General features: G+C 36.6%; 2 protein-coding genes and 1 pseudogene across 2 annotated transcripts in view; 1 reads left to right on the top strand and 2 right to left on the bottom strand.

Moving 5' to 3' along the window:
* Syt7 (Synaptotagmin 7) overlaps positions 1-17,905 on the bottom strand; it is a 313,595-nt gene extending 295,690 nt beyond the window's left edge. Inside the window, exon 1 of the mRNA XM_069044670.1 lies at positions 17,660-17,905. The gene's annotated coding sequence lies outside the window, so the exon portion shown is untranslated. The remainder of the gene's footprint in view (positions 1-17,659) is intronic.
* LOC138128138 (uncharacterized) overlaps positions 1-24,058 on the bottom strand; it is a 29,136-nt pseudogene extending 5,078 nt beyond the window's left edge.
* The window catches only part of plx (PTB_TBC1D1_like and TBC domain-containing protein plx), a 112,759-nt gene that overhangs the window by 33,557 nt on the left and 52,879 nt on the right, over positions 1-26,323 (top strand). The window lies entirely within an intron of this gene.

Genomic DNA, 26,323 nt, shown 5'->3' with positions numbered 1-26,323 from the left:
AATGGATGTTTAAACGCAAAATTTAATTTTTTTATTTATCTACATATTTCTCAGTTTTTTTTCCATTAGATACCTTCATCATGTATTCATGTATTTACTACTCTTAAATTATACAACATTAAAATTCGAGCAGATTCACGCATTTCCCATGTTTTTCGTATAATTTTCCTAACCGTCCCGACGGCGACGCTTACCTCGGGTTATATTTAATTGCGAGGCTTAATATTACTTGATAAATTTTAAATTAACCAAACAGAACAAAGGAGAATTAAACGCGTCCGAGAACAAAAATAAATCAACTGAAAAAAGGGAACTTTGTGATATATTGCCAGAATTTGTGTAACAAGAGCAAGGATTAAGTGATCCCATTCTCTAATTTCTCATCTCATCCCCGATTCTTTAACGTCATTCATGTACTAAATCTTCATTTATCACTTCTTTATTAACCCATTCATCTCAACAATTAAAAATTATCCACTTACTGCGGATTTCAATCACGCGCCTAAAACTGTCAACGGGAGGGGCATCACGTGATCGCACCTGTCCAATAAGACACCAGCGCGCGACGTTTTTATTTTTAAATTATTTTTTTTTTCAAAACTATTTCGCTGTTTATTTGTCTTCCTTTTTCTTGTCGTATTATATCAATTAATCATTATTAATATGAAATTTTCTAGACACGACAAGCACCATTATGAATTTAATAGCATTTTGATTTTAGATCCACATCGCCCATAACAAATTTCCCATCATAAAATTTTATCTAAAATCAGGCCAAAGCATTAAGATTTATATCTGGAAAGTCTGTTTCCATGAATAATTCACTTTACATAATCAGCTGTATTCTAGACGATATTTATCCAGTTTATTACATTATTCGGAGCTAGAAATATACGCTGTTGCTCAAATAAATCTCAGCTCATTTGGGAAATTGTTTTTGAAGGTTTTTTTTTAACAAAATGGAATAACAAAAGTGGACCCGACAAAATTGTGGCAATAATTCTCCGTGAAGGACCCATCGATTTGGGTCCTCTTGGTCATTAATTTGTTTTCATCTGTTGATTTATGGAGGCGGCGGAAATAACTCCCCGATAAGCACATTCACCATTCATCAACATGTTGGATGCAATAAACCGCCCAACCATCACCGAAAGACAAATCGTCCAGGACACAACAACAGGAAAACTTCCTCCGTTCGTTCCTCATTCGATCCACTTATCACCTCTTCGATTAATTCTTCTTTCGACTTTCTTAACTCCATAAAGCGAGAAGCTCGTTTATGTCCTTATGTTCGCCTTTTCCCGACGCGGTAATCTCGTTAAAACTCCGTTGTAGAAGACGCCGGAAAATTTCTTTATCTAATTGTCGGACGAGTTTAGGGTTGCGGTAATGTAATGAGGCGGTTGCGTCTGCCAAAACAGAGGGTCGATCGAGAGGAATTCAAAAAGCAATGCGGAATCTTGTATTAGCGTTGTCGTGTGAGCAGTTGATCCATTTTGCTACTCTACACCTAACGAGGTGGTGGCTCTTTGATGCGCCTCTTCGTAACTAGATAAATAAGAGATAATGCGATTGCGAAGAATTTCTACTCTAATTAGGTAAGTGAATCTTTTGCATATGTGGTGTATCAAAGCTGATTACGTTATCGACGGCATTGTTTGATAATAGAGAGGCTTTTAGACGAAATTAGTTTATTTAATGTATTCAGATGTATGTCAGAGCAAATTGGAGAAGTTCGTATTTTGATTAATTCAAACAACTGGCTTTGTGCGTGAGTGAGTCGCAGATATTGTTTCAGGAGGGGGTAATGTTGACGCAAGACGATACTAAATCTCACACTGCCACAAAAACAGTGTGATTTGACGAATCAGGTTATGCCACAAACATACATTACTCTCGTTCGAATTCAGCTTTGAAGGTTTTAACTCGACGAAGACTAATGGATTCAATTTTTTTTTAATCGCGATAAGAAAAGCTTTTAACAAAGATATGTAAAAAGAAGTTTATTCGTTCGACATTCTCGTATTCGTAATGTGGCCTCGTAACACTATTTTTTCCAAAATATTTCTCTTTTGTTAAAAGCAACATTAAAAAAGTCTGTTGTATGTTTCACAGTAAAACATATTTGGTTCAACGACTGTTAAAAAAATTCTACTACATTTCATTATTTTTAGGGCGTGAATTATCCTGTTTGCGGTAATAGTGAATGAACGAAGCAGCGTGGAATGGAGTGTCGTAACGTGTCATTAGGTACGTTCTGTTGGTGCAATAAATAAATCCACTGAGCAGAAGTTAGGGCTGTCGAAAGAACGGCTAGTAGCGGTTTCTCGGACAAACGTCATTCGTAGATTTTCGACTAATTTCCCCAATTCACTATAATTTCTGATCCTAACCTCAACTCCCAGCACAGAACACCAACACCTAATTCCGTTAGTCCCATAGACATTAGTTCGTTCCGTTCTGTGACAGATTCCCTCAGTTTCGCGCGCAAACCAATCTTCCTACTAACGCTACGATGTTTAAACATGGTTTGAATAGTGGGAAGATTCAGAAAATGTTGATGCAATAGAACGCCAAACTGTGAACTACCGGTTTCAGTAGATTTATTTTATGCACCGAAAGAACGCACCTATTATTTTATTCTGAAGTTATACTCGTAATATAAAATATATCGAAATAGCTGAAGAGTGCACTGAAAACAATGGAAGTTATTTCGCGAATTTTTTATTTGTGTTATTATTTGTAGATTGTTTTTCTAATTGACAGTCGTTGAAATAGTTATTTTTGTTACAAGTACCTAAAACATTGTTTTTGCGGACGAATCGTTGCTGTTTCCGGACGAGGCGACAGCCGAGTCTGGAATAGCAGATGAGTCCGCAAAAACGTTTTAGGTACGTGTGACAAACAAAATTTTTTGGTAATAGCTCTCCAAACCTTTCACAAGACTTTTCATTACGAAATTTCTATTGCGATCACGGTAAAGTTGTTCAAAAAAGAGCAACCGTAAATAAAAACTTATAGCCATAGCAACAAGTTTGTTTTGTTGATTTATTAATTCTGTCATTTAAAAAATACCAGAAAAGTTTTAAAATGCTTCAAAATCCTGAAGATATTTCTAAAAAGGCAAGACATTGAACTGGGTTTACTTCCAGCAAAATCGCGTTCCATGTATTATAAAGAATATGATACATTTAACCGCTGGAAAAAAATAACGGGGTAGTGCTTGTAAACGAAGATGCGTCACTATATTATCTTCATGAAAAAGTAAGTAATTTTTAAATACTTTGAGACTAAAACCTTCTTTACTTGCTCATGTAATAATACAGGGTTATTTACGAGTAATAATGGGCCCGACAGAATAAAAAATCCAACCCACACTACATTTCCGAAAAAGCTGGCTACTGAAATTAAAATGTCCGGCTTTTTTTGAACATGTATTGTGGGTTGCATTTTTTATTCTGTGGAGCTCATTATCACTCGTGAATACCCCTATATACATACTATTTTATTGTCATGGCAATTTTTCGGGAATGAATCCGCAAAAGACTCATTTTACGGATTCAAATGAATCCGTAAAATGGCAATTTTGGAGAGCGTGTACCAAAAAATATTGTATGGAACTCATGCATAAAGTATCTTTACTTTAGATTCCATTCGTGAAAAAAGTACTAATTTATGCACTTGTACGTACAGTGTGAACATGAAGTTTGGAACAAAATTCATAATAGAATTATGTGACGTTTTTAGGAAAATCGCTCGGACAGGTCGATTTTATTTCGTTTACGGCAATTTCAACATTTGCATTAAATTTTATTGTTAACCTTAGATGTTGGGTTGTTTTTGTTTGAGGTCAATTAAAATTTTTACATTAAAAATTAAATTAAATTTTGAAGTAACATTTGACGCTTTCTGGAAAAAATTGTTATGTAATCGAATGCAGGTTTGCATTTGCATTGTTATGTCAGGTACCAATTTTTTTCATTCATCGTTTAGGAATTTCGATCAGAAAGAGCTAAAAAACTGGGGGTTGTCATCTAAAAAAATTGGTAATGGCGTCATTGCGCAAAAATCAATGACATCATTTAAACAAATTGCTAGTCACGAGATGGCATTTTTCAAAATAAAATCAACGTGTGCGAAAGATTTTCTCAAAAGCATCACATGACACTATTATGAATTTTGTTTCAAACTTTATGTTCACACTGTACATCATAAATTACTTCAATTTCAATGTGTCAGTCAACTTATCAGTTCTTTTTTTTTGTCAGAAATTTTCTTATTACATATCTACTGAATCCATGATATCTTTTTTCATTGTTTTGTTTTGTTGATTTGAAATTTTAGATTATATTTTTTCATATTTGGATTTTATTTTTCTTTCATCTTGAAATTCTTCTTTTCTTCATTTTCTTTCATATTCATTATTCAAATAAATCATGATTATTACATATTATACTGGATGCCCCAAAATTCGCGGAACAACGTAGTAGTACGTTGTTAAGTAGTCATTAAGAGATCAGGTAAAAATGTTTAAAAAAATCAATCTGCTTTTTTGTAGAAGATATGGACCTATTCATTACACTAAATGTGGCAACATTTAAAAACATTCTATGCATCCCAATAGTCTGCAAATATTTCATTTTTGTTGTATCCTTGGAAATGAGAGGGAAAAATCAAAGCCATGTTGCCGTACGCTATTTGAGGTAAAACGAAGATAAAATTACTACTTGGAAATGCTGGAAATAATGGAGAAAATAATTGCAAACCTGATCACAATCGTTCAAAATTATTAGGCCACTGGCTAGTAAAAGACAAATAGTTAAAATCTTTTTTATTATTTAAAATAAATGAGATTAAAGCTGCACCTTTTGGGCCCCCATATCTTCAAATCTAAGAGGTATAGAATTTTTTAATTATTTTTCTCGTTATTTTCTAACATGAATTGACATTACCTCATTGAGTTGTTCCGCGAATTTTGGGGCACCCAGTATTTACTATGATTTCACATTGTATTTTTTAATATTTTTAGAACATTTTCATTCTTTGTTAAATGTATTGATTTAACAAATTTATTAGAAATATATTTATTTAATTTAGTATATTTAGCTTCACTTGCGGCATTTCACCTGCTCTTCTCTCTTCTTGGAAGATAATTAATTATGTCGTTTCTTCGATGGATTTAATTTAATGTTTTTTACAAAATTATTTTTTTACTTAATATGTAGTTTTACATGTTTCTCTTTTCCTTTTTTATTTTCATTATATTTTTTCTTATCTTCTATAATACGTCGCCCAAGTGGTTGGAAAGTGGTTTGCAAACTCTAGTTCTCATGTTAATTTCTTCTTAAGTCCATTGACTTCTTTCTAATTTTCTTTTTCTTTTATCGAAACACCGTTTGTTATGCACGATTTTGCATATCTCCTTTCATTGTATGTTTTTATATTTTTTCAAATCTCTACAGTCTTTGTCTTCACATCCTCAAGCTTACTAAAATCTTTGTTTTTGTTTTTTGAAAGTTTTTTATCTATAATTTATTTAATAATTTTATCTTCCCATTTAAATCTCCTGTGCATTTGATCTGATATTTAAAAATTTATAGGGTGTCTCAGCTAAAACTTTATAGCCTAATATCTCGGTTATTTGCCAACGAATTTTTATGAAATTAAAAATGCAGATATTTTAGACCGTGAAGGTTCAAATAGTAATAATAAAAAATGTAATTTTAACACATGTTTCCTTTATCGAAAATTATGTGCGATTATTATTAGATTGTTAAACATTAAAAAATAGAGGTCTACACAAACAATTGAGTAAATCACTTGTCTGATTCAACGAAAAGATTAGATTTTGTCGTTAAAAATTTAATGTAAAATTTGAAGATATTTGATCAGTTACCTTTTGAAACAATTGATGATTAATTGCCAAGCAATATTTTGTACACCGTTTAAAGTATGTCAAAATTGGACGCGCTTTATTAGAAACGTCAAATTGTGAGAGTGTCGTAAAGAACTTCAATGACACAGTTCGTTTTCTCGTGGAACACTATCCAAATGTAGGCTTTACAAAATGTAAGGTAAAGAGAGTCGTTAATTTCTTTGAAGACACAGGAAGCGTACGTGAATTAAATTACCTTGCTAAAATATCCCGATCGTGTTTTAGTCCTTTATGGAAGAATTAAAGCATCCAGTATAATAAATTGCGTCCAAATATTGTCTTTAACTTTGTAAGTGTTTGTAAGGTTAGCAAGATAAACGTCAAATATGTCACCTGCGCTTCTGCGAAAAGGGATGACCAAAATTCTGCAAAATAGCGCGTTTGTTTCATAGCGTCTACGTTTTTGCATTTGCAGCCACGTTTAACACAGTTTTTTGCTTTTTTCTTGCAACCCAGACGTCTTTCAAGGACGAGTTTTTCCCTACAGCATTTTTTATTGACGATCAATTTTTTATGTAAATCTTAATTGATTCAACATTTTAAAAGGGCATGTAAAAATTACGCTTTTAAGACTTGGGTGATTGCATTAATGGGATTTTATTCTTCACCGTCTAAAATATGTGCATTTTAAATTTCACAAAAATCCGCTGGAAAATAACTGAGTTATTAGGCTCGAAAGTCTTAGCTGAGACACCCTGTATATTTTTATTTAATTTGTCTTTCTTACATTTGTCTACATTTTCCAATATAATTTATCTGTAGTTTAACACTATCATTTTGTAACATTTTCATTCTCATTTCTGTTGCTTCTTCTCAGTTATCTTACTTTCTCACTTTATGCCTATTGTTAGATGACAGCCTTTTATTCCGCACTACAACCATATACCGGGTGATTCAGTTTGGTATTCGCGGCCCTACATCTTTTTTGTTTTAAGAAAAAAGTATAGCAAACCATATATATTTGTAAATCGCTTGTGAAACTACAATAGATGATGTTGTCAAATCTTCTCTACGATGACATATGTCAAAGTTAAGACAGTCAACTTTTTTTTTTTTAAATAGTACACTATACATTTCTTAGCCTATTCTTGTAAAGCTTTTTTTTCTACATTTGAATGTGTAAAAAAAGTTGACACATCAGAAAAAAATCGAGAAAAATAATAAAATATGATTTAATTTATTTGAAAGCGTTATTTTCTAAAAAGGGCTATAGTATTGCCGTTATAACTTTTTATCTGCTCCGCCCACTAAAATTGACCAATCAGAATCAAAGCCAGATTCTATCTGTACAACTTTTCATCACATTTGCCACGTAAAAAAGTTAAGGTTAGAATTTTGCTGTCAAGTCCACAATTATTATTTTAGGTTTTTAAAAATAAAATGTCATTAAGACAATTCGAATGTCAGAAATTTTTACTGTGTAAATCAGATCGTCTTAACAACCTATTTGATTGGTAACTAAGAAAATGAAATGGGCGGGGCAGATAAAATGTTACGTTGTCCTTAGTATAGTAAGCCAAACATTTGTAAATTCGCATTATGTTGGTTCCCTGCATGTCACTATTTACAAGACAACCACGTAGCCAAAAAATAAAATGATTTGACCTTGTTTGTTTTCAAGCCTCGGGTGCGCCTCGGCCAGAAAACTGAGACTCGGACGAAATACCAAATCCATACTGAATTTACTATGCTAAATTCCCTGCATCGCACTATTGTAAGAATTACATAACCAAAAAATAAAATTATTTGACAGTGAAATACCCGATCCATCCTGAATTTATTTTATTCGAATATTAGAATTTACACTTATTCGAATTTTACATAGTCACCTATTCAAATATTCAAATAATTCGAATACGATTCCCATGCATTCAAAGCGGTTATAGTCAGGAAGAAGTTAGGTTTCGAAGCCAGATGTTATATCATAGTTATTTATTTAAATGTAGGTTATAACATAGCTATTTATTTAAATGTAGGTACGTTAATAATTGACGCTATTAATGTCAAAATTCAATTGTCTCCATGGCTAACTAGCTCTTTTTAGAAAATAACACTTTCGAATAAATTATTTTTTTTCTCGATTTTTTCCTATTGCAAGTGTCAACTTTTTTTACACATTCAAATGTAGAAAAAAAAGCTTTACAAGAATAGACTAAGAAATGTATAATGTACTATTTAAAAAAAAAAGTTGACTGTTTTAACTTTGACATATGTCATCGTAGAGAAGATTTGACAACGTCATCTATTGTAGTTTCATAAGCGATTTACAAATATATATGGTTTCCTATACTTTTTTCTTAAAATAAAAAAGATATAGGGGCGCGAATACCAATCTGAATCACCCGGTATATCAATTCATCAACCTTACTAAAACTGATACTAACAAGTAAGTCACACGTCCCATGATTTCGTTTATTTTAATTTGTCAGAGAAATTAATTGCTTGCATTTATTTTTAGCAAAAGAATGTAATTTACAATTTCTATATTTAAAGAGAAAACATTTTTAATTAATCCTTTGAGTTGTGCTCTCTCTGACGTTTCAGTTATTTAGCAGCCCTGTGCAAACGATTTCCGCATGGTTCTTCCTTTTCCTTTTTTGAGAACAATTATCTGTTTCACCAACTTATCATTTTGCCACAATTTCTCTCTACTACAACGTTAAAATCGAAGATTTTGTCATTCCCACATTAACCAGCAACAGTAGTCGGATTGTTTGTTGTCCTGATGCATCGGTAATTTATCAGCGGATCGATTAAAATGTTGTTTTTGCTTAATGCACACTTCCCTTATCTAAATTCCACAAAACGATCTCGATTTATAGTCGACGCCACCATCGAAATGTGCTTTAATTAAACCGATTTTCCAATGTATATGAAAAATACATATATACAGGATGTATCTGAAATACGTGTATTAATTTTAACCAGTGGAAGAACTCGCCAATTTTTAAAACTTTTCTCTAAGTATAACATTTTGCAAAATTCACAAAAGTTTTCCAAGATTTTTTTGTCCGTCAATTTTTAACAAACTAGTCGTTTTGTGTAATTAACTAGTCTTTATTTTTTTGTAACTATGAAAATTTTAATTTATTTAATTATTTAATTTTTTTGACAAGGCTCCATTTCTCTATCACGACAGAAAATGTTCCCCCTTATCCACAGGTAAAAAAAACACGCATTTTAGATACACCCTGTATGTATACAGTAGAAAAAATTGCAACAGACGGTTCTATTTTACGCGAAACTAACGTTATCTAAAGCGATTTTCTGTTGTTTTCACAAATAAGTTTCGTATCGAAGCAGTTGTTATACTGTTTTTTTTTCTTTTATCTAAAACATATCTAATTACGTTTTTATCGATTTTGGAAGGCAAACAATCAAACGAAACTACCGCAATACCGCAATTGTATTAATTATCATTTGACAATAAATTCGGAAATTGATATCGATTTAATTGTGGCATTTGCCAAAGGACCTATCCTTCGTAATCGCCTTACAAAATCCACAATCCTGGCTGAATGCGGTAAAGTTGTAGATACAGAATCAAATTAAAAGGTACAAATGTTACCACTGCTGAAAAAAATGAAAGAGAAATTTGTTTCGTGAAAATACATATAAGTGGAGACTAAATTTGTGTCTTGTGTATATGAAGCGGCACAGCATTATAAGAGTTGTAAGTGTACACGTTGGATGGAAAATTATGAAACGCACAACAGTAATTAGGTGTCGGGTTATGTAACTAATGTAGGGCCAGGAGTGTCAGTGACCTATTTAAGACACTAGGATCGGCACAAATAGAGAAATGTCTAAATATTTGCTTTAGAGATGTGTTAACTTTGCTAAATTAGCGTTGGGAATAAGAAACTTCTATGGACATATTTTTCGCATTTAAACCTCCATTACTCACAGTTACGTTTAGTTCTCGGTTAGTAAATTTTTTTTACGATCACGTGACGTCTCCCGTTCCGGTGAATTTTTAAATAATTTTTAATTTGAACATTTCCGGATCAAATGTAAAATGTCGACTATCGATTCTCGTTGGCAAACCAGCGACAATTCCAGGCACGTATCCAGGTCAACAGTACCCACTGCGGCACCAGCGACACCAGTTCGTCAACCCGGGTTCACTTTTTGACAGTTTTGCGTCAATTCTGAAAATCCACCAAACACGAGTTCAATTAAACGGAACTAAATGCCGAGCTTACGATGGGGTGATTTACATCAAAATGGGATTTAGTTAGGGGCGATATGCTAATGAAGGGATCTGAAAATTTTTCGGATGGCGCCAAATGGTATTTTGCTGGAAATTTCAATTTGAAAAATTATTAAAGCAAGAGAGAATCGTTATTTGGCAAACAGTGGTTTAAATCTTACTCGTGTAAAGTGTATTATATGGAAAAGTTAACTTTAAGAGGGGTTTAAAGTCCGGTCTGTGTCGTAATAATCCTCGAGTGGATAGTTGGGTAAGTGTACTTTAACAGGCAATTGTACGGTTGGCAATGCTGAAAGCAGTAATTGTAAACTTGGCGCTGCCGGATTTTGACACTTCCAGAACGGGAGTCGTGCGCTTATAGTTCGAACCTTCATTTAATGTGGGGCTGCTAATGTTCACAATGACGATTGTAAACTTTGACAATTCCGCAATTCAAGAGACGTGATTATTATTTCAACCGTCGTTTAATTATGAAAGATTCAAACTAATTGTGTGGAAAAGGTAACTGGAAACTGTTCAGTTTTCCCTCTTTTGTGTGTTAAAAATTATGTCCTGCAACAATAATTGCATTGTTGGCGCTTCCTCAATTTGACGTTTACAAGTCAGCAGTCACGTGATTACTGTTGCCACCGCTGATTTAATAATTTTCCTGAACATTGTGTGAAAATCTTCTTACGCAAAACGTGTTGCAAATAAATTTTGAATTTTAAATGTGCCGAACAGGTTATGCAGTTTCCGTAAACAATGCCCTAGAAATTTTTGTATGAATTGTGAGGAAATTACCTTGACAGTGAATTTATATGTCAGGTTCAGTTTAAAAGCAAGTTTGTGAACAAATGCCTTTCAGTTGGCAACACTGAGACTGACGAGTGCAGACTTGCACACTTCCGTAATTTGACAGTTAAGAATGCGTAGTCACGTGATTGTTGTGCCAACCGCCAATTAAATGTGACATAGGTGTTCGTATGTGAAATAACTTATTTAATATTCCTAAACAATCATTAATCATTCAGTCTTTTGTTACAGATTTTTATATAAAATATGAAAAAAGTAACTTCGGGGAGAAGTTAGCGTTTAGCTTGTTACATAACGGCCTTCACATAATCTCATAGTCGTATGAATAAATGTGTTTTAACAACTCTGCAGTTGGTAATGCTGAATGCAACGGTTATGTACTTGAACACGGTCGTAATTTGACGAATCTAAATTACCATTTCCCTAGAGCATTTTAAACTTTTGTTATACAAAATGTATTTAAAACTAAATTTAAATATCATGTGGTTTGTAATTTCTCTGAATAATACTTCGGTACTTCCGCTATTTGGAGAAGGACAATATTTATTTTAAGAAACGCTCAACGTTTATTCCTTTATTTAGACACTTCCATGATTTGACGTTTGCAAGACAGATGAGTGTCGCTCGAACGGTCAATTAAATATGATAGATATCATAATTTTTGTAATTTTCCTAAACAGTTTTTTAATCTTTTGGTTGATAAAATGCGTTTATGTTAAATTCATACATGCAGTACACCTAATGACTTGCAATTTCCATAAAGTGTTTTAATTGTAACTCTCGTAATTTGACATTTGCAAGTCAACATGGATGACAAATGATTTTCATCGATAATATTCCTAACGTGTGTTGCGTAATAGTTATTTATGTATCTAGGGCATAATGAAGAAGTTTATATTCGATGGCAACAGTTTACAGATCTGAGGGCCTTTGGCGCGAGGTTTTGTAATTTCCTAAGATTTATAAATATCTATCGGGTATTCATTTAAATTTCTCCTCAAAGTTGACGTTGAAGAGTCGATTGTGAATGCACTATGGATTACGGATCACGGATTAGTTTAAATCTTACCGTTGTTTGTGTTTTTACACAAGTGGTGCGTTCACAATCCACTCTTCAACGGCAACTTTGACTGGAAATTTAAATGAAGACCCGATAGTTATGCCAGTGGTTCATATAAGGTTTTATTTTATACTTTGAATGCAGAAATTGATCGATAACAATCTTGAAAGTAGCTTATATGAAATAAAGTCAAGATCGCTTTGTCTATATGCTTTGTTTTTTATCTATGATAATGCAGTTTTATTTATAATATGGCATGGCGTTTGTTGCAACGGGCGTTATCATTATGCCCGCTTATCATGCCCTAGGGCCTAACAAACTGGTATATATAGCTTGTATCACAGACATACAATAATCAATAATTGATAAGCGAAAAATAAAATATATTTTTCGGAAATAACTACTGAAAGAAATAACTGTAGGAACAATTGGCAACGTTGCGAGCATTTGGAAACGTTCGTAGTTGACATTTGCAAGTCAGGTATCACACGATTATTATATTAAATATAACATGTGCCAAATAACTTTTTAATTTATGTATTTGTGTGGAACTTGTTTAAATTTAAATATGAGATATACCAAATTATATCAGGTGTTCATTTAAATTTCTCCTGAAATTTGGCGTTGAAGAGTCGATTGTGAACGCACCAAGCATTACAGATCACAGATCAGCTCTCTTTTTGCGTTGTTTGTGTTTTCACTCTGCAGATTGACGAGTGGTACGTTCACAATCGACATTTCAACGCCAACTTTAAATAAAAAATGTTTTTTAATTATTGTAGGGTTGGCAACATTGAAAGTGACGATTATATACCGAGACACTTCTCTAATTTGATATTAGCAAACCGATAATCACGTGATTAGTGTCCTGACTGCCAATTTTTTTGCACGATCCAATTTTTTTTAGATCACACGGTATTATTTTAATTTCTCTATGTACCCAGTGTTTGAAAACTGTATTCTATACATTATAAAGTGATTATTTATAACAAGATTAACCCTAAATTCGTCCCACATAACGAACATTGTTTTAGCTTATGGATAAGTTAATTAACAGCCACACAGTTGGCAACGCTTAGGTGTCAACTGTATCCTTAAACGCTTCCGTAAATTGACATTTGCGAGTCACATTTATGCTCTTTAACTTGTGCAACATGACATTCAGGTTCAGGGCCACGGGATTGTTGCCACCATTGAAACATGAAAAATACCAAACTCTGTAAACAATTAGGCGGCGCCTTCGTTGTAATAAACAGTTGTACGGGAAATGTTTGCTTCAAAGGAGTTTCACGTTCATTCGGTTCCATGACAGATCGCAACCAGGATTACGGGTAATTGTCCTAAGGACTGTGCGGTTGGCAACGCTGACAGTGATGATTGCACAGTCAGATATTCCCGTAATTTGACATTTGCAAGGCAGCAATCACGTGATGGTTGGTCGCACGACCTACTAAATATCACATTTACTAAATTACTTTTTTATGAACAATGCTCTAAAATTTCCACTGAGAAGTAAAATCCCAAATGACTTTTTACTTTTATTTTTTTATGCTTCTATTCTCCTATTCTAATGTTGTTTCACTACTTTTACAACTCTCGAAGTTTTTTTGTTCTATCCATTTCTTTTTTTTTATACGTATTTACTCAATTCCTTCCATTAAAATGCATCTTCATCCCTTCTATTAATTCTGCGACTAAGTTTAATAATCTTTGAGACGTTTTCTACGTTTCCATTTTCTCGTATTTTACTTCATAGAAATCCAAGCTTCTGTCGCTGCATTTTTATTTCTCCTCTTGTGATGCACAAATTCCATTTCGAACAACTTTGTAGAACTCTAAAACAGTTTTGAACTTCCCTTTTACCATAAAACACAATCACGATATCAATTTCTGAAAGTAAAATATTCGTTTCTTTGAGAAACTCCACCCTGTAATACGTAATAATCATTAATAACCCCTGCCTGAATGCCGCGCCGCCGTCCGCACAACACCCAATTATGTCAAGAATGTCTCAAGATTTATCACATTTTACAATTGCGTCAAGCAAATCTCCGTCTAACAATCTGTTTGCTACTCTCCCGGCCCCCACTTTATTTGTTCATCTCGACAGCGATCATCAAACAGATTCGGTTACAAAGAGGTTTGCGATCTTAATAACAAAACGACCGCTGCGACTGGAGGAGTCAGTCTTCAAACAAACCGAAAGACGTCCCAGCAAAGTCGGTCATCGGGGAGCGATAATCGACCACGATCCGATCATTCCATTTCGGTTACGTAACATGTATCGATCTGATTCGTCGGTAAATTTTTAATTCGGACGCTGAGCAGAAGAAATTTTCTCTTTTTCGGACAATCGATAAGCGTGCGTGTTCGAATTCTTCCAGTTTGTCGAGTAGGCAGTGCGTGAGGTTGTCAACTGGACAGGTGGCGCCACTCGAGCGCAGCGTAATACACTACGGACATAACCTCTACGGCTGTCAAACGTTCTATTCGAACGATCGGAAAATCGGGGAGTTTTCCATTTGAGTATTGTTTTCGGTGAAATTGTATTTGCAACGTTCCAACAAATCCATCGTGGCAGGTTCCGTGGTAATTAATTTAATAAGAAGCGAAATGTTCAATTTGGAAGGATTTGTTTCGTCCGAAAAAATAAAAATCTAGGCAAGTTTTCTTGGCGGATCGCGTGGGGGCCAAGTAATTAAAAAGAATGAATAGCAACCGGGAGTGGAGTAAATGAAAATTAATAATTCAGAGGGCGCACAGGTTGATGAAATGGGTCGTAACGTGCAAGCAAAAAATCGCATATTTCATCTGGCAGATTTGAAATAATTTGCTCGTTTTTTCCAGGAAACCTGTTCACTTCTAAATTTGTTGTAATTGTCGGGTGCAGACGATTTCTAGACGTGCGTCCCACGGGATGACGTCCAGAACGCGACTCGATCATCGACGCAACCGCTCGGTTGGTTCAAGTGGGACGAGGGGGCTGCCGGAGTCCCGAACGGGGGCGAAGTGAGCAAGGATGCGGTACTTGTTGGAGCGTAACAAATGTAATCTGGGCTTACGACGATGGCTATTGTCCTGGAGCATCGACGTTCCGATCGGGACGCCGTACGCTTTTCTTGGATTTGTTCAGCGAGGGGTTGTTAGGAGGGGCGTTTATCACTCGTGTTCAGGAAGTGAACGCGCCAAGGGGTGCGAGTTTTTTTCAAGTTGTTTTTTTCGATGGAGTTGATGGGTTTTGGAGGGTGTAGAAGCGGAAATGATGATAATGTGAAGGTGCAGGTGGCGTAAAGGCTGGGGGAGTGGGGGGAAGGACGTATAGATATTTTGTAATTTTTTCGAAAAATGTTGAAGTAATTGTTGCGAAAGTGTGGCAGAGATTTGCGCAAAATGGAATCATTATTAGTGAGAATCCTCAATTTTAAAAATTTTTGACCTAGCAGATCTTTTCATTTTCAAATTTTTTACTTTTTTTTTGTTGGAGGAAGATGAAAAGATAAAGCGGAATCTTTAAGAAATTCATAAAATTTTTGATAATAAATTTGATGAAGAAAAAAGATTTCAGACAAAATTTACATCGTGCAAATCGTTGCAAGACAAGAATTTTTAGTCAAGTTTCATAGTTTTTAACAACGTGAAGTTTTGGCGCTAAAGATTTTTTAGGTACCCTTAATGAAAACGGTAATTTTACGTACTCACAAGCGGACGAAACGTAACGCTTTTTCGGACGCTGACCGTGGCGCCATCTGTTGGTTTGTTAAGTAAGTTAGCAAGGAAACTGACAAAACCGATAATTGTCCTGTCACCATAAATTACGTAAATAAGTAATTGAATTGGAAATAGTAAATTTCTAGTTTTGTTGGCAAGCTGATAACAAATATGTACTATAAAAAAATTGTTAATATGTATTAATACACTTATCAATTTGACAAAGGTAGAAACAAAATAAATTTGTAATTTTTCCAATGATGTCTTTTGCTTTGTAATTCGTGCGGTCTGCCAAAAAGTGTCTTTTATCCTTGCCTGTGTGCCTCGGCTGCGCCTCGGCCAGAAAATTCAGACTCGGATGAAAAAGATGCACTTTTTGGACTTGATGACTTTTTGACAATAATAACAATTTTATCAATATTGAAGCTTGAAAAAATACCCCTAATAATTTTTAGAAAACTTTCTACATATTTTATTTGTTGTCTTATTTGTATCGTGTTTTATTATTTTATTTTCTTAACCAAAATCAAGCATGTCAGATTATCCAGTTTTCCTCCGATGCCTTACTGATTTCCATCGCGAATTTGTCTTCTCATCACGTAGCGTGTCTTCCACTCCGCACAAAAAAAATCGCATTCAGAAATAGAATTAACAAGGACCCAGTCAACAACGTAATTACTCTCGGTCCAAATTTTCCGGACATTTTGTAATGTAAATGTAAATTTCCAGTGCACTCAAATCTCGTTGTGCGAACCGTAATTCGGAGATTTTTTTTTAAAGCCTCAATTAGCATTTCACCCCGAACACAATCAATTTATACCATTTATACCAATTTGACCGAAATACATTTTTTTATAGAATATCCCGTTCCAAGCGAATGATCCAACCGAAAGCACAGCTTTTAAGCTCGCTTAATTGAAGTAATGTTTTGTTTTGCAAATTCGTGACGGATTTTAGAACAATGGAAACAGTACCAACACTGGTGAACTAATTGCTGTGGGCACTCGCGACCTGACTACGTGCCTGGAATTGGGTTTATTTCGATTTAATGTAATCAAATTACAACAAGTATTGTTAAAAATAGGTCTGGGCCCATTTTGCAGATACGTTAATTGGTGTCTTATCTCTGGTGTGCGTGTCACACTTTTTAACACTATCGCGCTGTTATTGTTCGCATTTGAATGTGCCGCTTCCGTAGGATAAGATAGTGATACAGTGTGATCAACATATTCTTCCAAAGAGCTTGTGGTTTTAGAATTTTGTGTCGTGAAGCAATATATTTTAATTAGGTGTAGAAGGTAGTTGTATAATTTGCGCAAGGACCACACAGGATTAATCCTTTAACCAAGTGTCACAATAAAATCCATAACAATTTCTGAATTTATCTGCCTGATGTTGATAATGTTGGGGAACCAAGGTCGATAAGGAATGTAATTGGATATGTTGTAGATAAAGTACATGGAAAATATGGCCGACTTATTAAATAACTTTTTTAACTTTTCACGATGTTGATAATTGAATTTCTTTAGGAGGAATAACATGACGCAAAAAAAAATCAAACAAAGAGTCTTTTGTGTTTTTTTTAGGTTTTCATAAGCGATACGGTTTGTGTTAATGTCAAATGTCAAAATGATGGATTCACCCAATTAGCAACCGGTCTCATTTTCTTGCTCCGTCCTGTATAAATTAGAATATTGAATAGACGAGTCAGTGGATTAACTTATAAATTCAGCTAGAACACCGCTCGGAGGTAAATGTCACCTGTCAAAATGTCACCCACGTCGTACCGCTCTGCAACATAACCTCACAACATCGATCCCTCTATAAATACCCCCTCTCAAAAATTCAGGACCCGCCGAAAACTTTTAATCAACACACACTCTTGGCGGCGATCGACCGCCCCCCCCCCCACCACACCAGAAAAAGTATACAGTTTATGGGTACCAACCTTTAGGGAAAAATCGGCGGCGCCGCAAATTAATTCGAAAGCACAACAAGAACGAACTGCACTGGTGCGAGCACTCAGAACGCGGACGAAACAACGAACCGGAGGAAATTAGAACGGTCGCTGATAAGAAGGAATCGTACGCAACGCGCCACCGATAAAGGGACGATAAAGCGCTCGCGAAACGGACAAGAGTGCGTTGGAAACGCGTCGGGCTGGCATCGGGACGCGTGCACGACTGGCGACGCCGCCTCCACGGGACGGCGACGAGCACGCAGGACGCCGGCACACGTTGCATCCCAAAACAAGGTGTCTTGGAGCGGAAAGTGGCGGACGTGGGACGGTGTGATAAGTTGTACAACAGACTCAGATCGTAATGTCACAATATGTATTTTTTCCAATTTTGATCGATTTTGTAGTTTTTTCGTCTTTTTGTTGTTTCCCAGATCTGAATTGTCCTCACAATTTATGGAGTTCACGTAAAACGCACAGAAAAATCCATCTTATTCCAGTCAGTTATTTCTTTCTCATTTTGTTTTTGTTTGATTTGAATACTGTGACGTTAGAGGTTGAGCTGAGTGTACTGGAGTTGTGCTCATTTTGTTTTTGTTTGATTTGATTTTTCCCTATGATTTGTGTACACTACATTACTTTGACGTTAGAGGTTGAGCTGAGTGTACTGGATGCGCAGCGCTGTCTCATTCTCGCACACGTAACGTAATGAAGCTTTACAGCTTCGAGAAAAAAATGATCCGATCAGAAAAGTTTTTCATCGCGTCTTATGAATTGATATGGTCCCCCAAATTGGTAGAATCGGATCTTGCACGGTCTCATTTTTTTTAATAGGTACCTAGTGTTTTTCTCCGTTACGTAAGGAGCTTAATTCGCAAAGCTCCATCTGGTCGACTTCAGCTTCACCTTATTCAAGAATATATTACGTCGTTTAACCGGAACGGAAAGTTGATCCAGTTACGACGGAAATGTTATTCTTACGTAACATCGCCGGAATAACAGGGCAATTTTGAATAAAGACCAAATAATATTTCTAAAGGACGAGAGGTGCTCCTAGTCGGTGTGTTTTATTTGCGTCCATTTTAGTGCGTTGTAAAATGTCGCTCTTTATCTTCTCTGAGTAGTTGTTCCTGTGTCGTGTCAATTTTTAATAGGATAGTCTGAGGGTTTTCCTCCCGAAAAGTTAGCTTTCAAAGGACGAAAATGAAAAGTGGAGCGTTCTGTGGCGGAAAATACGCGACGTTGTTGAAATGGAAACACTAAATGAAGCACGACTTAAATATGAGTTCATTACACAGTTGATGGTTCAAAGGGCATCCACATGTTCGGGATCGAAATCTCAATTTAATTTATTACGTTAGTTAAACAGAGCAGTGTTGATAGAAAAGTTGCGAGAGCTTTTACAGTTTCAGTCTGCGCCAGCAGCAATTATTGCTATTTTCATAAAATAAATAAGAACTGAATTTAAATAAATTTGAATAAATATTTTATCTGCGATCATTAAATAATACGTTCATTATTTACGTAACTATAAATATATTATGCTAGTCATATATTACACCCGTGACTTATTATAAGTCACAGATCTTATACGTTTATTATTTACGTAACTATAGATACATTATGCTGGACATAAATTACACCCGTGACTTATTATAAGTCACTTATGATTTATCATAAGTCACAGATCTTAAAAATTTTGTAAGTTAAGTGTTTTATGAAAAAAAGTCGTAGATAAAACGTCGTATTTAACTCGCGAATAATGCTTATAATCCACTCTGGTGATTAAAAAACTCGCCTGCGGCTCGTTTTTTAACTTTCGTTATTATTAGCTCGTCAAATAATGTACTATTATCTAACGTCATAACCGAAGAGTATTGTGTATTAATTTTTTATCATCAATGGTAACTTCGTTTCATTTTCATACGTTCCAGTTTTTGCAATTTTATTATTATTATAAAGGGGCACGGCATCTAGGCATTGTGTTTTAGTTGTCAGCAACAATTGTGTTGTATTTTCACAAATTTTACAATTTTTTTCCTATTATGTAGTATTTTTTAGTGTTCATTGTATTTCATTTGTCCATGTTTTCTTCCAGTGTACTAGTTTGTTTGGTTGGAATTTAAATTTTTTTTTGGAAGTCTTCAATTTCCTACGAATCTACAAATCTTTGGCTCTTCTCACACTTGTCACACATTTTTTTTTTAATTTATTTGTTATGCTTTTATTCGTCCATATACCTTAACTGTCTTTTTTTTCTTTCTTTTCTTTTTACCTCTTTTTTGTTTAACACAACTGACATTTTTATATTCATCTCTTATAACATTTCCCATTCTTAATTCAGAGAAAGCCGAAGTGAAGCAAATTTACCCGTCCCTTGTGTTTTTTCGCACATTTTTCGCAACCCTTGTGGCCCTTTCCAGTCGGTGTACTTAACACGGAGCGTTAAAATTGCCTCATAAATTTTAAATAAACCAAGCAGAACAAAGAAGAATTAAATACATCCGAAAACAAAAATAAATCAACTCAACAAGGGGATGTTTATGATAAATCGCGAAAATCTGTATAACAAGAGTAGGAAAATTAAGAAATTCAACTCCTTAATCCTGCGTTTCATCCGCGATTCTTAAACGTCGCTTATGTAACAAATCGTCATTAATCACTCTTTTAATTAACTTAAGAAGCGAAAAGAAAATCGAGGAATTTAAATCTCGCGGTAAAATTCGGCTCACGTGACCGCACTTGTCCAATGAGACGCCAGCGCGTGTCACTCGAATTGTCAAATGGATTTGTTCAGGTGTAGAAGTCGAGCGCCGCCCTTGAGACGCAATATCCACACTTGCAACAAGCACCCCCTTCACATTCCAACCCCCGTCGAAGCTTCAACAGCCGAATAAAATCGTTTCTGAATTAAATCCTCCACTCGTATCGGGATTTTTCTCGTCTTCTTTCACCCCCGACGCATAATGAACCCTCGGGGGTTGCCGACTCGCGGGTCATCTCACCCCCTGGCCGGGACACGTCCGCTGTTAATCCACTTGCACGTGCAGCCAGTCCTGGAAATTGTCGGTCCCATCCCCCGATAAAAAGAGAAACAAACAGCGAAACTACCCCGTTTTGGGCCTGTTTTATGCGGCACAATGGTGGACATTAGCGACGAGGATGGCGCGGAATTATCGCAGCGCTTCGGCACAGATGTGAGCTTCTTGGGGGTGATGCGAATAAAAAATATGTGAGGAGGGTGTCGAGTTATGGTACTGAGGAAAATTAGATTCGGAAGAATGATTTAGGGAGGAAGATGCTGAAGAGGCTCCGGTGGCAGAGATCAAGAGCGCCGAAAGAGCCAAATGAATTATTGAGATTTTCTTTGGCGTGAATCACTCCGTATATTAATCAGGTTTCAAGATGATTTTGCTCTCGCAAGGGAAAAGAAAATATTCCGACGGTTGAATGGACGAAATCGCGTCCGAACCGAAAGATAACAGTTATTTCAGGGAGTATGAGTTTTCCGTTTTATTAAATTTAAATCAAGTACGAAAAAAACACAAAGCTTCTGATGCGGTGGCAGGAAAAGCTCCATATGTGTATTATTTTTCAAGGACAAAAAATTGCGGAGAATTTTCCTTTTGTACATGAGTGGACGTTTTGCTTCCAGTTCTAATGAAAAAAAAAATCATAAAATACTTCCAACCCACAAAAAATCGTTTAGGTTTTCTTCGTACAGGGTGGACAATAGAGGGAGCGGCGTAGCTGCACTGGTACAATAATAATAATAATAGTGGGTTAATCCCCATTTTGAACTGAATAATTTGGAGGCGTTAAAATGGCGGGATCCTTTTCGCGTTGTTAATTAAGGATCATTAGCGCAGTCCTGCGAGAATCGATAATTTCAATTTTCGTCCTTTTGTGGCGATGCGTATCCGTGCTGTTCGTGATCCGGCGTTTTTGTTGAAATGTCAGCGTGCACCAACAATGAAAAAAAAATCACCAAACTGTTTACCTTAATTAATCCATTACCGATGACAAAGGACCTTTTGTGTATCGCACGTCGGTTTATTTAATTTAGCGAAATCAAACGCGAACCGCATAAATTGTACCGCGTCCGTTTGATCTGTCTATTAGGTTCAAATCGATCTATCCTGGTGTACGGTCATTGTTTAATGTGATTTAGAATGGTTGTCGACGAACCATTAGCCACAATGGGATAGACAAAAGGCTGTTCAATTAGCACTCTGAAAGACTAGACAGTTTGTTTGGTAAACAAACCGGGGAATTGTTGCCGCCCACGATAAATAAACCAAAAAGGAACGGGACTGGACGAGTCCTTTCAGGAAAAAAATAAACAGTTCTAGGATGTCTTTATTGTTAGTGGTTTTTTTTATTAGACGCAGCCAAAGAGATGCACGTGTCGTCCTGAAAATGCGACTTGTTTTGTTCAAAGAGAGATAATCAAGAGTGCCTGGAGTAAATAATAAAATGGGGGTGCGTAAATACAGAATGAAATGGGAGAGTCAATATGGCTGAAGAATAACAGTGGGCATAAGAAACAGTAAAAAGAGATATGTTCTGGAACAAGACGTGTGGGGGAAAATCTGAAAAAAGTAACCCACGAAAGGGAAGAAATGAAATTAATGTTTGAATGAGAAAGCGAAAAAGTAGATATACAGAGTGTCCCAGAACTCGCACCGCAGAGAAAACTTTAGGAATCGCCCTGATGCACAGATAAATATTCTTAAAGAAAAATTTGGTTAGCTCAAACGGTATTCAAGAAAATAATCATTTCTGTTGCTAGATTTTATACTTATATTTTTTATTCGTTAATAATCTAGTCAACCAAAACTTTCAAAACGTCAGTAATAGCCTAGCAACAGATTTATGTTATTTCAACCTCTTTCTGGGATTGGTGAGTTTAAAAAGTCTAACAGCACTGTTATGTAATACCAAACAATTTTTTTTTGCATTTTTGGGATCCATATTGTCGTCGGCATTAATTAGTTTTTTCTGAGGCGCGAGTTCTAGGACACCTGTATAGTAGAAAGACAGAAGAATGTATATGAAACATAAAGGGTTTGGAAAGAAAGAAAAGTAAAAGTAAAAGTACGACATTAGCTGCGTGAAGCTTTTGATTGAGTTGTTGTACGCCTCGCAGCGGCGAGTTGGAGCCGGTGTTGCCGTAGTCGCCTATAATGTGGGCTCCATTGACCGAAAAGAAGAGTACTATCGAGTTTTCCAACATGTTTCTCTCGGCCAATCGCTTGACTACAGTACCCATAGACTGATCGAGGAGATTGACAATTTCTGAATCAGAAAGATTAAAGTAGTACCGGAGAATAGAACAAGACGGTGCGCGCCGCGGATCGGAAATGTAGAGGTACTTCGTGTTGGTCGAGTCGGCGTCGGGTACTCCTGGTTCGATCCCGCCTCGCCCCGCGTGCCCTGCTAGATGTGACACCATCAGAAACATGGGTTGGCTCTGGTTGTGGTTGTCGATGATTTGCACTGCTTGTCAGTTAAAAGGGAAGTGGCGTACTTGCTCCTGCCGGACCAAGTGGGCTCCAATCGATTGTGCAAGTCGAAACCTTCCGTTTTCTAAAAGCAAGACCACAACATGGTTTTTGTTTTGGAAACTTCTGTCCGGTACTAACATCCCGATCACGCCGGTACCTACAACACTTTACTTACTGTGTTGTTAAAATCCGTCAATTAATCAAAATAGCCCAGAAACCTATTCCAGTACCCGAAATGCGTGTCGAACTCCTTGTTCGTGGGAGTACTACTTCTGTACGCAGAATCCAGATGCCACTTCCCCACCAGATAGGTCTCGTAGCCCAGTTTTTTGAAAATTTCTGGCATCAGAGGCATGCTTCTGGGCAGAGAGCGGTTTTGACCTGCTACGATCGGAGTACCTTGCAGACCCGTCCTGATGGGGTAGTTCCCAGTGAGAAAAACCGCCCTGGATGGGGTACAAGACGCTTGGGTGTAGAATTTGCCCAAGATGATGCCGTTGTAGCCCAGAGCTTCTATATTCGGCGTGGGGATTTGATTGGAGTCTCTCAAGCCTATGTAATTTGGTTTCTGTGGACCAAGCCTTGGCAAAAATTTTGACTATTGACCAGTACCTACTCACTACGTCGTCGGCGACGATGACCACGATGTTGAGTCTGGGGAGCGGGCGTCGATTCTTTAACCAATAAAGTCAACAGGAAGAGTTTAGTCGAGACCATTTCGGTACAAGCTCGTTTGGTAGTGCCTTGCATAGTTGTTATCAAGTAAACTGTTTTGTGGATAATATGTCCATAAATGCAACGGCAATGTAGTGATTATGACGGTTAGTACCGTATGTTTCAAAAATTTTCTGGTCAAGTAGGCTATGAAGAAAAACAAAAGCATCAAAATCGTATGACTTAAGTTGAATAATTGAGGCGTAAATGTGATTATCATTTATAATACCAGGAGTAGTCCAAATTATGTCGATTGTTTTTCAAACTGGTCACGAATTATCATTTGTGCTTGTGAATGAATCCACGAGTGCGTCAGCACGAGTGAGATTCGCAAGCACAATTGAATGAGTGAAAAATAGTCTACATAATTTGGACTACGAGGTGTATTCGGAGGACTCTTCCATATACCAACTTTGGCAATTTGGTAATCGCTCACTTTCTAACCTTTAAGAGGTTAGAAAAGCTGTACGTTACTAACCGATTGTGAATAAATAATTTTACTTTAACATCATCCTCCTTCTTTGAATACTTTACAGATCGCCTAATGATCTGTCTCGCACCCCTTTCCATCCACCGTCGACACACATTTTAAGGTCGCCGCCTTAAAAACGCCAAAACTACCCCAATTACACTCGCAAAAGGGAAAAAAACAAGTTTTTTTCTCCAACTCATTTAACCGAAGATTGATGCCCCCCTTAGCAGGCGGATCTTGGGGCGATTAATCAAAGTCGACTTATTGGAGAGGGTGCAGGATGCAAAACTGTCACTGCAAAACCTGTCGCGGGCCAAATTCTCCTTTCGACAGGATCGATAACGGCACGGATCCAAGGTCGCCGAAGGATACAGCACAGATTCCCCCCATTGTTTTTTATCACTACAATTCATCCGTTACCGATAAGCGCACCTTTATTTTTCCCGTTCGCCACCCCCGGCTCGCTTTAAACGGGAACGGGATTTTGTCCATTTTTCCCACCCCCGTTTCCATTTCGCCCCTTCAACTCTATTACATAACGAAAGAGTTTCTTTGTTGCGGCGCGATGGTCAACAATGGACGACCTGGTTTGTCGCAGGACCACGTCAAGGATACTACCTCATTTGTTATGAATTAAAAAGGGGAGCTGGCCCGGATGCGGATTCAATAGAACGAGACTTTTTGCGAGGCAAACGTTGCGTGCACGACAGCATAGCAAGGCGGGTTTTTACACGCTTTGACGGGTACGCAAAGGTTGACACCTTGTGTAAGAACATCAAGTCTCATCCCCCACTGCAGATTATTACTTCAATGGGGTCAAAGAAGCCGACTTGGGTCACCAGATAACGACGTTATTTTGCGATAGACGCAAAGATTTTTTGTTGAGCTTTGATTAATGTGCGTGGTGAGTCATTAAGGCATCGTTTAACAACGTCGAGCCAGCTTTTGGTCCGCGGTGATAATTTCTTAAATCCGATAATGGAGGTGATGGGGGTGGCGACCCCTATTAGGTCAGGGGCGGCTTACTGCAGTTTTTCTTCAATATTAGTACCACAGATCGTTTCGCGGCACATATCGAGCGAAACCTGACACAAGAAGGGGTCGCTCAAGGTTTCCGTTGAGACCTATCTTATTTCAAGTATTGTAGTATTGTTCATTTTTGTTCCAAATGTCGGTGCGATGTCAGGTCTCGACCTACATAATCCTGTGATTCGGTTGCGTCAGGAGGCGTCGAGACGCCGCACTAGGAAGTCGTCGGCTTAATTAGAAAACGAGAGGCAAATGGAATGGCTGCGTCTATTGCAGAAGTCTTAGAGGGAATGGCGCTTTTATCATCTTAATTACGGCACCATTCATCGGTGTTGATGTTCTAACGAACGTCTTTAGAACGGCGGCGGGGAAATTTTCACCGGAGTCTGTCGCGATAACCGGATGAATGGGCGGCGCCTTTTCCGGATGTCCCGTGGGTTATCCGCTGTTTTCACACGCAACAAGATTCGAAAAGGAGCCGTCTTAAACCGGTTAAGTTATTCTTTATACTCGCCGGAGAAAAGGAGAATTTGTAATGGCGATGGCGTAAACATTGCCAGGCGATTTTGTTGTTTTTTTAATAAAAATGCAAATGGGACCGATCGCGCGTCGATTATTTTAGACGAGTTTTCAGAAAAAAAATATTTGTATAAGGAAGAGCGCGGGACCCGGTGAGCAACCCGCCGCATTCCACTTCCGATTTTACAGAGTTTAATTGTTTTCTTTGAATTATTTATCGTGTAATAACAATAACAGTGGTGCTTTCGATGCGCAAATAATTTCATTGGTAGTTTTTATTTTGTACCACCTGCATTGCACGAAATGCAATTCCGTCGCGATAATTATGTTCTCTGTTAAATTTTCATGTTAAATGTTCACATTTCAGATTCAATATTTATCCGTCGGATGCAAAAATAGCCACGAACGTAAATA

The sequence above is a fragment of the Tenebrio molitor genome, chromosome 4 (assembly GCF_963966145.1).
Source record: "Tenebrio molitor chromosome 4, icTenMoli1.1, whole genome shotgun sequence".
NCBI classification, from domain to species: Eukaryota; Metazoa; Arthropoda; class Insecta; order Coleoptera; family Tenebrionidae; genus Tenebrio; species Tenebrio molitor.
The sequence above is the reverse complement of the archived record's forward strand: the minus strand, read 5'-3'. Positions and strand labels throughout refer to the sequence as shown.